Below are 16,783 nucleotides of genomic sequence, written 5' to 3'. Positions count from 1 at the left end.
CAGCCAGTGGAGGGAGGCCAGAATGGGAGTAATGTGCTCCCTCTTGCGTGTTCCAGTTAAAAAGCGAGCAGCAGCGTTTTGTACTAACTGGAGACGTGTGAGGGAGGACTGGCTGACTCCAAAGTAAAGTTAGGTTAGGTTTATTTGTCCCATAGGGAAATTTGTCTTCACAGACTGCACATTACAACAAAGGACAACATCATACGTCACAAGACAGACAGCAGGGCAGACAACAATGGTATACTCGACAACAGTAATTATACACACAACAACAGTAACAACATGCACAGCACCAGTGACAGCATACATGACGACAGTGCGTTACAGTAATCCAGCCAAGATGTAATGAAGGCATGGATTACTTTTTCAAAGTGCTTTTGTGCAAGGAAGGGCTTCACCTTTGCCAGCTGTCTGAGGTGAAAAAAGCTGGACTTGACTGTTGCACCAATCTGCCGATCCAATTTCAAATCACTGTCCATCTTAAAACGCAAGTTTGTGACTGTTGGCTTCATATAGTGTGCCAAGGGGCCCAAGTCAACAGGGGGTGTACACAAGAGCCACTGGGACTAAAGACCATCACTTCAGTTTTCCCTGAGTTCAATTACCTATAAGAAGAACAGCAGATGCATGTGGTCAGGAGAGGGAGGTGGCGCTGCAGCACAGCCACCTGGGTTTTGGTTTCTCCTGTAGTGGGTCGGCATAGCACAACCATTGTTTATTTTATGATAAAAGCATCAGATTTGGTGCACTCATTGAATCTGGAATCACAAATTTTGATTCCGATGACTGTGGCAGCCATTTTCAAATTTTCATTTCATTATGAGGTTTTTTTGGCATTGTGCAGCAGCTTTTTGTTGTCATACTGCCACTACCTAGGTTGAGCTGGGTTTAGCTCACCAGTCCTTTGGGATCATGCATCAGGAAGTTCCTCCATCTTCATCTGAGAGTGAGAGAGAATGGAGTGTAGTATGAACCAAAGTGTTATCACACTAATCTCCAAACATTTCCATTCTTAGCCCATAACTTCACAGCCCCCATGTGGTGTTTAAGCAGAAGGACCAAGCACAGGCCGGCTTTTGTGCTAACAGGATCAGTGTGGGGAGATACTCATTGAACATAATTAAGGGCTCAGGCAGTCGGCCATCATATACCAGCCTGGGTGGACCAGCACCGCCAAAGAAATCTACACCTCTCCGTCAAAGCCAATCATCTGGGGAAAATGTGATGTTTGTGGTAAATCCCCCCCACTGGCCGCAGCCTGACCTGAATCTCTGTAACAAGCTGCTGGAATGACAGTATAGGGAATCAATTGGCTGATCCCATTCTGAAGCCCTGATCCTCTCCACCTCACATGATGGAAATGGAAATGTAAATGATGCTGAGAGAAACAGCGGAGCCGGGCTCAGAGGGCTAGGTGCTCAGAGGTAAAACAAGTAGATTATTCACCTCAAATATACAACACTATTTGACAGTTTCAGAATCAGATAAGGGAAAACACAGTCACAAAATGATAGAAGCACCTTTGAGTTGTGAGGATGATTTCAGAGATGCCAAAATACAAGTGATTGAGACATGAGATTTCAGAAATAAAATTTTTTATTTACAATAGAAAGCTAGATAATACAACTAAGGATAGTTGCGACCCAGAAAACCAAAAATAATACTCACACTCCTTTGTCCACTCTTGTTTAATTTGTACCTGCTTCCACTGGGTGATGTTTTTCTGAAACACAAAATACAATAATACAATGTCATAACAAAGCAGATGAAACCCTTTCATGTATTTCTGATGTGAAGCATGTTGACTTGCTCTCAGCAGGAAACATGCACCATAAATAAGTTCTTATTCTTAAAGTGAGTCCTGAGGATGGACAGTAGGCCCCATCTGTATCTGTATGCGTGTCTAACGTGGAGCATAAATGATCCTTAAGGCTTTTCATTACCTCTTGTGATTCTCTTGGCTGAGAGGTTGAGATCACAGGCTCATGGGGAAGAACATGTCCCTCGGCTCTAAACTGAATCTCTAAGATCTTAATTTTGCAGAGTAGGTGGAAGTAACATTAATGCATAACTAAGTTAGCTTCACACAGATGCCTGCACTTTGTATTAATAACAGGGTTCTTTCAGTTCATGGCTCTAGCAATACATGGGCATTGTGTGACATTATATTTTTAAGTTGTAAGCTCAGGAAAACACAGGAGACATGTTCATTATATAGCAGAGCTCTTCTGGAAGAGGGTTAGAGGTTCTAAACGGAGAGGGTGAAATGTCTGCTTATGAAAATAGCCGGACACGTGTAAACATAGTCCCAATCTGAGATGTTTAGTACACAGACCACACCCCGAAAGTTCCTGAACCCTTCAGAAAGTACTAAACCCCAACCAGGGCCATATTATTATTGTATTTTGTTCATTATTTATTCATTTATTGTTTTTTCCCTGCAAGTGGCAATGCGTCACCTAGCATTATCACTTGCATTATTATCTATCTATTTTTATTTTATTTTATTTCATTTTATTTATTATTATTCCTTTTTTTTTTTTTTTTTTCTCTCCTCTCTTTCGCTCTGCAGGTGGCAATGCGTCGCCTAGCATTGTCACCTGCTGAGTAATTTGCAACACTGTAATTGTAACTGCTGCTAAACACCCTATGGAGGTTATTGTCTATCGTCTTAAATGTTTATCGTTTTTAAATGTCTGATTGTAATTTTATTTAATTAAGTGCCATGGGACTACGGATGGAAATTAGCTCCCAGCTAAATCCGACACATTTACTGCAATTAAATGTTGTGTTTTCTTGTATGTTCATGAATATGTGAGGTCCCATTTCAAATAAACCTTTAAATAAAAAATAAATAAAATAAAATTTAGGGGGGGGGGGGCACTGTTCTACCCTGGAACTAAAATGTAGTTCCTGGTTCCCCTGGTCGAAACACGCATGGTTCCTTGAAAGGTTCCTGGTTCCCGGGGAAAGTTCCTACAGTGGAAACGTGGCTATTGCTGTGGACCTGTAGTTTATAGCCTGTCTACCAACAATACAGTCAAATCGACATCAACTCACAATATGTAAAAAAAAAAGAAAGAGAAAAAAAGTATCCTATGAGAGCAGCACACGTATCGAGATGCAGACATGTCTATATGGGACAGGCTTTTATTTAATTTCGAACAAATCTGCTGGGAAATAATAAAATCAACTCCTCCTTACTGTTCAAAAGTGTAATAATGGAAAGAAAGAGCCAGATCTGGAGCACACATTCATTTAGAAGTTAACCAGCACCGATCTACATCTACATAAATGTGTTGCTCTGGTCACAAACTGTATATAGGCTCAAGCTCTTTCATTGGCTCAGTCAGAGTTCTCAACGGGCCGAACAACACGACTGGACACACCGGGTCCAGAAAACATGTTATAACTTGGGTCGGGCTCGGTCGGGATCGGACCAGGTCGGGTCTTTGAGAACTGTAGCAGGAATGAAGCACTTTGAGAGGTTTTGTTCATTCACAAGAACTTGTAGAAAATAGAAAGAGACCCGGCTTCTAATTGAGACCGGCTTGCTCAAACCTGGAGACAGACCCGACCCAGCGCAACCGACATTTGAGACTGGGCTTTTTTTTCTCTTTTTTTTTTTTTTGAGAATTTACCGCATCTGACGCTTTGCGCTACTGTAGAGGAGATGAGAAGGCTCGCAGTTCAAATGATGTAGACTTGATCCAAGTAGGCTATTACTCTGTCTGACCAGAGGGGGGGACAACACGTATCCCCCCGGGGATAATAATGAATGACCAGAGGGGGGGACATCGAAAACAGAGGGGGGGTTAATCCCCACCATCTCCCCTGGCAAATCGCACCCTGGTGACACATATGGTTAAGGTGTGTCTAGCCCCATCTGGAGGACACTGAGAGGTTGAGAGGTCACCATTGAACATGAAAATTTGTTCTTAATGACTCACCTGGTTAAATAAAGTTTAAATAAAAAGCAGGTATGGCCACACGCTCAAAAAGCTATCAACTATAAACTATGCTAGAGACTCATTCATTCAGTTGTTTATTATTTTTCCTTCTGCTCAACTTGTCTGTAATTCAGTCATCTGTAATAAATGGTTATTGGGACCAACTGGATCATCTTCTACTCTTTATCTTTCATCTGCACGTGTCAAGTCTTCCACCAGTGGTAGACAAACAGTGAACAAACGGGTTAACTAATAACTACACACATGATTTCCAGGAATTCAATGCTCTCGTGTATCTCTGTGCCATTGTCTCACATCAGAATAAATTCTATTAATCCCCCCTGTATGTCTGTACCACAGCGCCATTGCAAATGAGGGCTCACGTTATGTGTTTTCTGGGCATTTAAATAAACGAATGAAAGTCTCCTGGTTCCCCTGGTGCTGAATTGGTGTTGCTGTCATTACCATTCTGGTTTCCCAGCAGCTCCTATGTGGATAGAAATCAAATCCACCCCTGGTTATGTGTGCAGCGTTTCAATGAGAATTATTAATCTCAGTAAAAAGACACTAAATACCATTTCAATACTAAAGAGGGAGGGGTAGATGACAAAATGAGCTGCAGGTGGGGCTTCAAGGCTGTTGTGGCCAAGACATTATTTTGGGGGCAAATGGCCAAACTCAAGAGACCCCCCCCCCCCCCCCCCCCCCCCGCGCCACACCTACACACACACACCCCCCCACACACACCATTGCTGCTGCGTTGGTTACTGCTGCTGTTGCGATTGCCATGGTTACAGTTACCCATCGCTATTGCCATTAGTGTTACATGTGTGCTGCCTATTATAATTAATAACCCCTGTTTGCTTTGATAATCAAATTATAATAGTTTACTCTAAGTAATGTTATTGTAAGATAATTATTACTGTGAATAAATCTGTCTTCAAACAAAATTTACTACATACCACAGTCGACTCCTGCACATGCTAACAGGCTTCTCGTCATGCCCCATTGATCAATTACACTGTATTATATTGTATTTTATTGATTATATTGATATACTGTATGTACTGTTTTGTAGAGAATTTTTCTGTGTAATTTATTAACCTTGTTTCACTTTTAGCACTCCCCTCTCCCTTCCCCCTCAGGCTGCACTTGAAAATAAGAATTTTGTTCTTAATTTGCTTGCCTGGTTAAATAAAGGTTAAAATAAAAAAAATAAAAAATCCTGTTAAACTTTAATCTGTCGTTGTTTGTGATTATTGTGATATTTGCTGGATTCATAACAGTCAGTGCTCGAATTTAAACCTTTTTCTAACCTTTGAGACTGAATTCTGGTTTTATCAATTTGGTCATTGGTCCCTGGTGACAGGGTGGTGCCCCGAGGTTTACTACTTGTAGTAACATTTCTAAATATTAATGATTTCCATAATCATTGATATTAATTGCCAATAACCAAATTGATCCTACTAGTGCACAACATAATTGGTGTGAGGCTGTTTTATTCCAGCTGTGTCACAATAGTAACACAACCCAATAGTGACCATTTTGATAATTCTGTTCACAATTAGAATTTTTAAAAGCAATTTTATAATAATTTATAATATACCAGATATTATAGTGATTTATTGTAGTTAAAATTTAATCTAAATCCATCAGGTTACTAATTATTAATTACGTGTACACTACATTAGTGGTTCTACTGTAGTTGGGATTGCATTTAAACCTTTCAGAAGTTAGTTACATCGTAACAGAACACTGACAGTATTCTCCACTTTTGAGTGTATGAATGTGAATGTGTTAAGTGTGTTTGATTGTTAAGTAATTTTGTAATTGTTTTGGTTTTGTTATTTGATTTGTTTATTTCTCTTTTTAGTTGCTGGAGACCAGTGGTGGCGTGCTGGTGTCCTGGTGGTGGTGTCCCGGTGGTGGTGTCCCCCCTTGTCTCGTCCGCTGTGTATCACTCACTCGGCTCCAGCCCCCCTCCCCCTTAGTTGATTTTCTTTTCTTGAATTTGTGTGAAAGATTAAAAAAAACACATTTTAAAAACAAAAGACTTATTTTAATAAAATTGTATTTTTTACCAGTAAACCACGTCTCAGGCCTATTTGAGTGAACTTACCTGTGTGCCTTGCATTTTAAGTTAATTCCCTGGGTGAAATTCCCAGGGTGGCGTTGTTGGTCCCTTTTCTTTTGTTGTTTTTTTGGTTAGATTATCCAGTTTAATTTCCATCCTATCCTCGTTGCCACAGCAGCAAACGCAAAATGAGCAATAAAGGTTCCCATGCCCCCGGAGCTAAGAGGCGTACGACCCCGGAGCTGCAGAACGCGGTCGCTGGCCTGATGAGCCTGATGAGGCTATCCACTGACGAGTTAGATGACCTGAATAGCTACTCTGTCAGCTTATGCAATGAAAAAATTCGTGAATTAATCGCATACATAAATAATCCGACCGGTGAGACACGCACCATTCCACAGGTGCTCGGTCAATTAACGCTGCTTTACGACCGTAAAGCCGAATTACAAGCTGCAGAGCATAGTGAGCTGAGCTCAAGCTGAGCAACTGGCTAACTCGCTCCTAAAGGACGAGTTTAAACGAACAGCAGTGCGCTTGACAAAAGCGCAGGAGGACAAAGAGGACCTCGGTCAAGACTGTCAGGAGTTGCAGCTTCGACTCCAGGCCACAAAATGTGAAGCGGACACAACGATTAGAGAAGCTCAGAGTCACAAAACGTCAGGCGCCGACCTGCTTGATTCTGAGCCAGAGACAGCCCCTGGCCCCAAAGACACAGGTAAGCCAAAAACCACAGAGCCCTCAATGGACGAGCTGCAGACTGAGCTCGTAATATCCCAAGCACGGGAAGCAGGCTCATGTAAGGAACTTGACAATGTCCCACAGACCGCTCAGCTGGCCCAAACCACACCAACTGACCGGAGGACAGTCAACAGAGAACCAACGTTCCCTGAAACTGCGTCTGGTTATACCATACTTGATCAGTACCCTCCTTCAGTGACCTATGATAGGAGCGTAGAAGTGCCCCAGTCAGTTCGCCAACGCTCCATTACCCCTTCTGAGGGGAGAAGAACATCCACTTCAATAAGACCTGGGCATCACCCCCAGCTTTTGAACAAAGATTGGGACTTTGAGCCTTTACTTGGTGATGAGCCATACTCATGGCGTGGCCCACGCCCTCACCTTGAATTCACTCCACAGGTTCGCCATGCACCGCGAAAGGGGGGGGCCCGTTCTTCTTATCCTGAGACGATGCACCAGCAAACCTCAGGTCCGGACAAAGACGGAAACGATGAAGCCGACCACCTAGCCAAGCTAGGTGCAGAGCAGGGTACGCCATGGGAGTTTCAGAGTGAGTGGCTTCCGATCTCTCAGACTTGTGTTGTAAATGCCGTTACTCGTCGACAGGCTAGGGAACAATGTGAAAACCCCCAGATTGGTGAACAGACCTTGCACCTGGGCCGAAAACCAGATGGAGATGCAGATCTGGTCTCCATGCAGGAACAGGACCCGTCTATCCAAATCATTCGACAGGTTGTGACGAACTCACCCCTGCAGGGAACCCCACCTGCCACAGTCAATGAAACTAAAGAGGTGCAAGCTCTCCGTAAGGCCTTACCACACTTAAGGCTGGAGAGAGACTTGCTGGTGTATAGTCATAACGGGCAGGGACAGATGAGATGGGTCGTCCCGACTAACCATAGGGGGGTGATGCTATCTCACGCCCATGACGCACCCATTGGCGGCCACCGTGGCTACAAAGCCACCCTCGACACCCTTCAGCAGGTCGCATACTGGCCATCAATGGTTCGCGACACCAAAGCGTATGTACAGGAGTGCCTCACTTGTTGCCAATTTCAGCCGACCCAACCCTTAAACCAAGCGCCGCTCCAGGGAAGGGGGTTCACCTTTCCATGATCCAACCTCCAAGTTGATTGGATTGGACCAGTCCCCAAATCTTCCAGAGGTAACAAATACCTCCTCACGGTCACCTGTGCATTCACCAAGTGGGTGGAATGCCTTCCTGCACCAAACGACAAAAGCCGTCACGACTGCCATCCTGCTGCTGAACCACGTGTTCAGTCGCTGGGGACTTCCTTTGTCTGTTGACTCAGACTGTGGTACTCACTTCACTTCCAGTGTCATGACCGCCCTCTATGGCATCCTAGGTGTTGAAGTGAAATTCCATATTTCACACCATCCCCAGTCATCTGGTCAAGTTGAGCGAGCCAACCGCACCATTGTTCACATGCTGAAGAAGTATGTGAGTAGCAATGGTAAGGATTGGGACGTGAAACTTCCATTGGAACTGATGGCCATCAGAGCCACTCCGCACAACAGGGGTCACACCCTTCGAAATGATGACTGGGCAACAAATGACGCTCCCACTGCACCTCTTGTACCACCTGAGGATGTCAGCGTGGCCACCGCTTACACGGCACATCAGTACATATCCGATCTGCGTGAACACCTTCAGGCCACATTTGCATTCGCCCAGGGAAACCTGGAAGCCAGTGCAAAAGGGTCAAAATCTTACTACGATAAGAAAACCTCGAACCGTGAATACGAAGTAGGCGACAAGATCTTCTATTTTCAGTTCACCCAACCGGCGGGAACCCCTCGGAAATTCCTTCCCAGTTGGTCAGGCCCCTTCGAGGTGGTAGGAAAGCTGTCCCCAGTAGCCTACCATATCAGGATCTCGAAACCCAGGCGGCCTCCAGTGTACAAATGGGTCCATGCCAACCAGATTAAGCCCTATAAGCTATCCAACATCTCGGGAGTTGCAGCGGTCCCCTCCCCAACGAGGGGGGAACCGCCTCAACCCCAGAGCAATGAGGACGCAGACTAATAACTAATAGAATAGTTGCATGCCCCCGACTCACCCATTGGCATGCACTAACTCCCTAAATACGTCAACCCATCTCCCCATAATAATTAAAGCCTGTCTGTTTCAGGATGAACTTCCTTTGGATCCTTGGCCTCCTCCTCTGCCTGCCAGTCTAAATGCTGCGGCGACGCGCAGCCCCATGCTTTTTCCCAGGTAACCAAGGGCTGCAAGGAGCTCCGGCTTCACGCAACCAAGTTACTAAAGGGGGCGCACCAAACGTTTGGACTCAATACCTAGGCCGCAGTTCTGAGCTTGCTGGACAAGTAAACTGCTAAGTTTCATCTGAAACACCTGGATCCTGTGGAGACCGCCGCGCAACCCGCAGCTCTCTCCCTCCTACATCTGCCACAGAAGTGACGATCGCCTTTCTTCACGCGCCGACGCCGGACTCCGCCGAGGATTTCGCCGTCAACAGAGTTAACTCAGCTGGCCCGCCTTTCTGCCACCCTTCCAGAGGACGACCAGTTTTATCCCGCTGTGGGACGCTACAGCAGCCCCAGGCCATCAGGTCGACGGACCTCATCAGCACTGGGAAGCACGCTTCAGTAAGAGAGCTTTTGTCTGGGCAGCGACTAGAATTAAGCGTGATTTTATTAGGACCTCCGCATCCTGTTATGTTGATTGTGATTTTGCTGTATGTTTACTAGTTGTATTAACTAGAGTGGTCGATCGATGTTTATTCAGGTCGACGGACCTCATCAGCACTGGGAAGCACGCTTCAGTAAGAGAGCTTTTGTCTGGGCAGCGACTAGAATTAAGCGTGATTTTATTAGGACCTCCACGTCCTGTTATGTTGATTGTGATTTTGCTGTATGTTTACTAGTTGCTGTACAGTCACAGTGTGATAAGGAGTAGTAGATTGTATTTATGAATAGCACTTACTAACAGTTGGAAGTTATCCAACTGTGGGGGAAATTAACACGGTAACACGACTATTGCTCACTGAGGTGCTAAACCACCAATTACATTTAAGGGTTGTAATTGTGAGCAATTAGTAGAAACCTATAGGTTTGTAAGTCACAGGTTTGTAAGTCACAGGTTTACTCTCACCTGTGCATCAGCAACAGCTTACAACATAACGTTTTTGTTGGCCCTTTTTCCGCCAACACAGTTGACCCACAGGTAAACCCTCACTGCGCAATGAGTAACCAGGGTCACCGTGCACAAGGAGCAGAAGCTCCCCAAAGTCAATGCGACGCAGCCCTGCAGGATGCGGTCGCTGGACTCATCCGTCTCTCCATAGATGACAGAGAGAGACTGAATAGCTACCGCCTCGACACGTGCGAAGAAAAGCTCGAGGAACTTATTAGCTATGTTAATGATCCTACTGGGAAGCCGCAGCGCACCATCCCAGACATTTTGGGTCAAATTGCCCGGCTTTATCTGCGCAAAGCCGAAGTTCAGGCATGAGAAGCCCAAGAAGAACTCGCCTACTTGCGAGGCGAGAAGTCCCGCCTGGAACAGGAGGTCCAGGACAAAGAGGACGAAATTGTACAGGTAAGTTGTGCACCAGCTTCAGACCCTGAACCGCCAGTAAGCTCACAAGCTTACGCCCCTGAGAGATCTGCCACGGAGCCGGCAGAGTACCCACGTGGGTACGACTCAGACGTTCAGGCTCATGATCAAAGGTCCAGTCTGACCCGTGGGCAGGGACGTGACCTCCAGCCGACACTTGAGCCAGCCTGGTCAGACAGGCAAACCGCGCCAGACACACAACGGTGGGAGGGCCCCCAGCCCTGGGAACCATTCTCTCCAAACTACCCCACAGCCGAGAGTCAAAGGACATTTGGGCCCACTAGGTTGCCAGAGCTGTACCCTGGAGACTACCAATACAGTAACCCCCAGGGATACACAGCTTCAGGCAACGCGAGAGCCATGGTGAGCTACTACCAACCGCCATCGACATCCTTTTATGGGGACCCAGGAGTCCCCCGCTTCAGTAAGACAGCTTTTGTCTGGGCAGCGACTAGAATTAAGCGTGATTTTATTAGGACCGTCCTGTTATGTTGATTGTGATTTTGCTGTATGTTTACTAGTTGTATTAACTAGAGTGGTCGATCGATGTTTACTAGTTATATTAACTAGGTCTTAGTCACGTGCTGAACGCAATTCTCCGTATCCGCGTCAGAAGACCAGTGAAGATATCAGAGCGTCAGCTCTTTTATTCTCACTGTGGTAGTTGGATACCGATTGGGTTCAGCCCTGACTAGTATAACCGATCGCCCCTTTTAGCCGCCGTTCTCCCTCTTCTCTCTCTCCTTTTTCCTCTCTACTAACTCACACACACGTGCGCAGCCGCGCACCCACACACACACCCACACACATACCTGCCTATGTAACACAACGGGCCGCCATAAGGGACTCCGCCCCAAACACGAGTGTTCCGACAGAGTTCGTATCAGTGTGAGCGACGAGACTGTGACCATTGTGTGTGGATCTGAGGAACACGTGGAAACAGCCACCGCGTGTCCATTGTCTCACTCGAACGAGCGCGCCGTCCGTGACGCCATCCGACGTCACTCGACGTCTCCCCTCCCCCTCTTAGGCTACACACACACATAGCCTATATACACACACACACACACACACACACATCATACGCTCATTCTAAGCCATTGAGAGTGTATGTTTGCTGAACTGTTTATTAATTTGAATTACCTGAACTTGAGTGTGTACTACTAGATGATTTTAGTAATAAATGTCCTTGAACTAAAGTAGTTGTTCTGTGGTTGTTTGTGTACATTCTATTGTGACGCTAAAGCTGGTTATCAGGGTCTGTGCTCGACTTTACGCCTTCCTATTTAATTGATTATCCTACTCTATAAGAGATTTATATAATCGAGACTGATTGTTTGGTCATTGATCCCTGATTTCAGGGTGGTGCCCCGCAGATATTATTAATTAATTCACTTTAATTAATAATACAACTATTCTTTTTTTTTAGTAATTATTAGTCAATACCGCTACTCCTAACTTTATTAATTTATCTGTTAAACTCGATAATTAATGCTTAGTTGACCTGCTTATTGATTATTAATGCTTAATAATTATTGTCAATCACCAAACACCTATGCAAATCCCCAACAGTGCGTTACATAAACATGTGAACGAACTCGATGAGGAAATGCCAGAGATCCAACAGAAACTTCTCCTCCAACAAGGACAACTGCGAAACCTAGATCAAACGGTTAAGGGTACCATCCTAACCGTTAACCTCCACTCTGCCATACCTTGCATGCTATAGAAAATCTAAAAGAAGTAGTGAGAGAAGACATCACATACGTACAGGTCATCAGAGACCTCATGCAGGACCTCATCAGAGAGATCAGTTCCTCCGTTAATAGCTTAAGTGGAGGGAGAATTCCAGCTTACCTAGTCTCCTTAGGCCTCGTGAAACGGATCCTCCAATCGGCTACTCCCACTGTCGTACGTACTTCTCAGGTGCACCTTGCATTTAACTTAGAAAGCGCAATCCCAATTTCTGTAGATCCTCAGAACTTAGAGATTTGCTTTATTTTAAACCTACCTGTCATTGAACGGCAAAACGTGTACAGATTGAAATCTGTCTTGAACGTCGGGTTTTGGCAGAACGACACACATGTGCGCCTTGAAACACCATCCATTCTAGCCTATCATGATGAGGACCCCTCACTCTACCTCATCCCAAACCTTAATGCATGTACCAAAACTAAGGACATCCACTGGGTCTGCCCAAGCAACCCATTCATTAGAGATGTGAATAAATACCTATAACAGAAATGCCAAGGCAGTATGTCCCCAAAGACAGAGGAAGTTGAGACAAGAGTAGAACGAGCTGGTAACCGGTGGCTTGTCAACACAGCGAAGCCCTGTTAGCCTATGACCGCCATGATACTGCCACTAAGTTGACCCTACCAAATCAAACTATGTTTCTGAAGGTTCCCCAAGGAGCCACGGTTCACATTGATGATGTCGTTCTTCACCACCTTGACTCTGAACGTCATGAAGTAGACATCGAGATCCTAGATGCATTCAAGGGTCATAACCTCAGTATTGATACCTCCCTACACCAGCAGCTCCTGGTTGAAGGGACCAAAGTGGTCAAGTTCAGCTTAAAACCAGCAGGACTCGCCACTTCATTTGCTACACATGAGAGCCAGTCTCCATCCTACGTGGAGAGCCCCATTAGCTTGGTTGCTCTCGGGCTTTTACTTAGTGGTTGGATCATCACGGCTATTGCAGCTCACGTAATGTTTAAGTACATTCAGAAACTCCAGGCTAAACTGGACTCTCTCCTCTTTGTCACACCACATCCCAACACAAAACCAACTCAATGAACACAAGCTACCTCTCCTCACTCATCCTATCTTCCCCCATTTCCTTTCTCTCCTTCACTTTGTGTTTGTTTTGTTTTTTTTATCTTCAATGAGTTTGATTCATAGACTGTAAAAAGAATGGACGTAGCGTCCGTGACGTCACCCATTGGTTTTGGTGAGTCTGTTTTGTGCCGCTACTACGGGGGTTTGAACCGCGCCATGTTGGATTTGACTTAACATATTTGGAGAGGTGCGGCCGTTAGCCGGCCGAGGGCCCGCCCACTGGCCTCAAAGCAGCGGTCTCCGGACCTGTCACTCAACGTTTCCGCGCCCTAATTGGCCAGAATTTTAAACCTAATAACAGTAAAACGGTAGAGTTTTTAAAAAAAATTCACCCCCCTCAGAGTGTGTGCGGGGGTAGAAACTATCGGTTGAGACCAAAAAACGTAATGGTACCAGGCTTTTAACATGTTTATTGAGAACATAAAGTCGGCTATTTTAACATGGGGGTCTATGGAGAGTTGCTCCCTTCCGGTACCAGCCCCCAGAGGAAGCCGGGGGGATTGCAGTTTTTTGAACGCGGAAGTGAGCTTCACTTCTCAGACCGACAACTGCCACCTTGGTTTGATTATGTGTTTATGTAATCATGTACTAGTTTAGTCAGTACTATTTAGATGTCTCTGCCTAGACCATGCCTCGGCTCTGCTCAGACATGATAGCCTCTATGAACTCTAAACTGTGAACTTTTTACCCACGCCTATCCACCAAACAGGATAGGAAAAGACCGCAAGGATTACCGCCTTCAACACATGGACTACTCGACCCTAAAGTTGCTCCAAAGACTGTGGCCAGCACCCCATTCTTCAGATCAAAGGGGGGATGTTGGGACCTCTATCCATGTGCTCTGAAAAGAACAATAGAGAGGCCTACATGTCCCTCCAAAAGCCTGAGCCAGAGTTGGCTGACCGCTTGAGAACGGCGCCACTGACCCTGTGATTCACACCTAGGTGTGAATCTGAGTTTTGAATGAAAACAAAGCACGGACATTGGCCAAAGCCAGGCACTCTAAAGCAGGGGCCCTGATGACGCCATTCAGGTAAGAAAAGGCCACTGCGAGGCTCCATCATTGCTTTTCCAGTGCACCAGATACAGTAGAGATCCTCTCCACAACCTGGACGCCAAAGGGAGCACTTCTTCAGACGTTTGACTTTCCCCACTTTAAAACCTAGGTCACAGTCTTCAACTCGCAGGACGAGCCCATAGACTGTTGTTGTTTTTCCCCTTTTTCACCTCCTTGCACCGTACACCACTGAGCGATCAGCTGATCGTACGCTCCGGGAGGACAAGCGCGCCGACTCAAACAGAGTAAACAGAAAACCCGTCTTCCACCCGTGATCTTCCCGCTGCCGCCGAGTAACTCATCACACCGCCGCCGCCGCCGCCAGAAACGGTTCCAGGGTGCCATTCCGAAGGGCCGCCACTCCGAACGTTTACTTTAATTTGTCGGAATGCCGACCCTTAATTATTTATGGGAAAAGGGTGCCATTACGAACCTGAAAGAAAGGGTGCCATTCCGAACCTGAAAAAATCTTGAATGGTTTACGGCACGGAGTGAACAAGCCTAATTGTGGTGGTAGCGTAGTGGTCAGAGCATCTGCTTTTGACGCGGTGGATCAGGGTTCGACTCCCGGGGGGAGATACATATTAACTGCGATTTTATTGGCCTCTACCTAACCTTTTTTTTTTTTTTTTTTTAAAGTATATTTTTTGGCTTTTCATGCCTTTATTTGATAGGACAGTTGAGAGTGTGACAGGAAATGGGAGGCAGAGATGGGGGGAATGACATGCAGGATAGGGCCGTCCGACGCGGGACTCGAACCGGGGCCGCCTGCAGCGAGGACTATAGCCTCAACACATGGGGCGGGTGCTCTACCAACTGAGCTAAACTCCGCCCCCTAACCTTTTTACTAAACTTAACCAACTCCTTTCTACATACAAACCTAACCAAAGCACAGAGCAAGGACATTTATTTTCAGCAGGAGTGCCGCGGCTGCATCAGACCATGGATGTAATGCATCAGACTCGCACTTGGGTGAAACTTTGGAGGCGGAGGTGGGGGGGGAGGGGCCGGTCGGGCGCTGTCCCCGCGGCGCGTCGTGTCAAGCCGGGCAGGAAGTCAAACCACGAGAGAATCCGGTCAATTTTCAAAATAAAACACATTCGGAACGGCGGCCCCTCGGGAAGTTCGAAATGACGGACCTTCGGGAATTTTCGGACTGGCAGACCGTCGGAATGGCGGTTTTTCGGAATGGCGGTCGCCCCCCGCCAGAAACGCACGGCTCACACCGCATCAACCCAGCTCAGAAACGCGCTGCGGAGCTCTGAAGCGGATCCCCCTTTTCGTTCATAAAACTCCGGAGGACCGGAGCAACCAAAGTAAGAGGCTTATGTCTGGGCAGAGACACTTAGAATAGTGTGAAATTTGAATGCTTGTGTATTTTGAATACTTGTTGAATATTGATTTGTGAACGCACATCTCTTGTTGTCGGTCGTCTACCGCGATCAGTTAATAAATCAATATCACTCGTAAATAATCAATAACCAACCACGTGGACCCCGGTTTGCTGGCTCTGTTATTGTGTAGTGATATTGATATCAACTGTGGTGACGACCTCCCCTTTGATCTGTCCCTCCTCTCTTCTTGCATCCCACACACACAACCTACACTATCCCACACATTAAAGCTGCCTTTAGGCGTGATAGTTGAGCTCGAGTTTGTTACCCTGAGTTTCCCCAGGTAACACGTGAGGCTCAAGGGCCTCTCCCCCTCAGCCCTTTGTTCACGTCACACGTGTTTTTGCGCCTAGTCGCCATTGTGGTTCCGGCGAGTGTGCAACACCATCACTCCGCCCCCACCTTGGTTTCTACAAGACACGTCACTCACGTGACTCCACCGCCATCTTCTACCTCTCGCTCCTCCCTCTCTTCCCCCACCTACACACGAAGTATCATAACTGCATTTCTGACGTTCATCGAAGACTAAATCGTCTGAAAATGGGTCAAAAACTGAGCAACTGTTGGTTATTTTAGTAGAACATGCACCATAGGCATCATGCTCTGAGGCCGAGCAGACTGATGCAAGATGGTGGCCGTGTCATTGGGCAGCAACGCTGGGTGAGCCATCTAGTCTTCCTATGAGCAAACCCCTGTATAGAATGCCCCCCCCCCGTTGCAGTCAACAGGGGGAAAAATGGATATGAGAAGACAGTGTCATTGTCATTTCCTTTTATACAAACATAACAACTTTATCCTACAAGAGAAGCTGACTGAAGCACTTCGAATGATCGTTTTATGGGTTTGTTTGGAAATGGACAATGGAAAGAAAATACAATTCCAGCTGAAAGAATGAAGCGAAGAATACCTTCATCCAACACTTTCTGTTATTTTACATCTTATTTTTTTTACTATGTTTTATTTTTTCCGTCTCCCTTTATGTTTTACTTCTTTTTATACCCGTTTTAATTCTTTGTCTTGTCTGTTTTTAAATAATGATTGCTTTTTATGTCCTCATTTTGCTAATATGTATAGCACCTCGAGTTGTCTTGCAGAAATGTGCTATACAAATAAACTTGCCTTGCCT

The sequence above is a fragment of the Trachurus japonicus genome, chromosome 3, assembly GCF_045865225.1.
Source record: "Trachurus japonicus isolate A0001 chromosome 3, Traja_1.0".
Taxonomy (NCBI): domain Eukaryota; kingdom Metazoa; phylum Chordata; class Actinopteri; order Carangiformes; family Carangidae; genus Trachurus; species Trachurus japonicus.
This window is presented reverse-complemented; position numbering follows the sequence as displayed.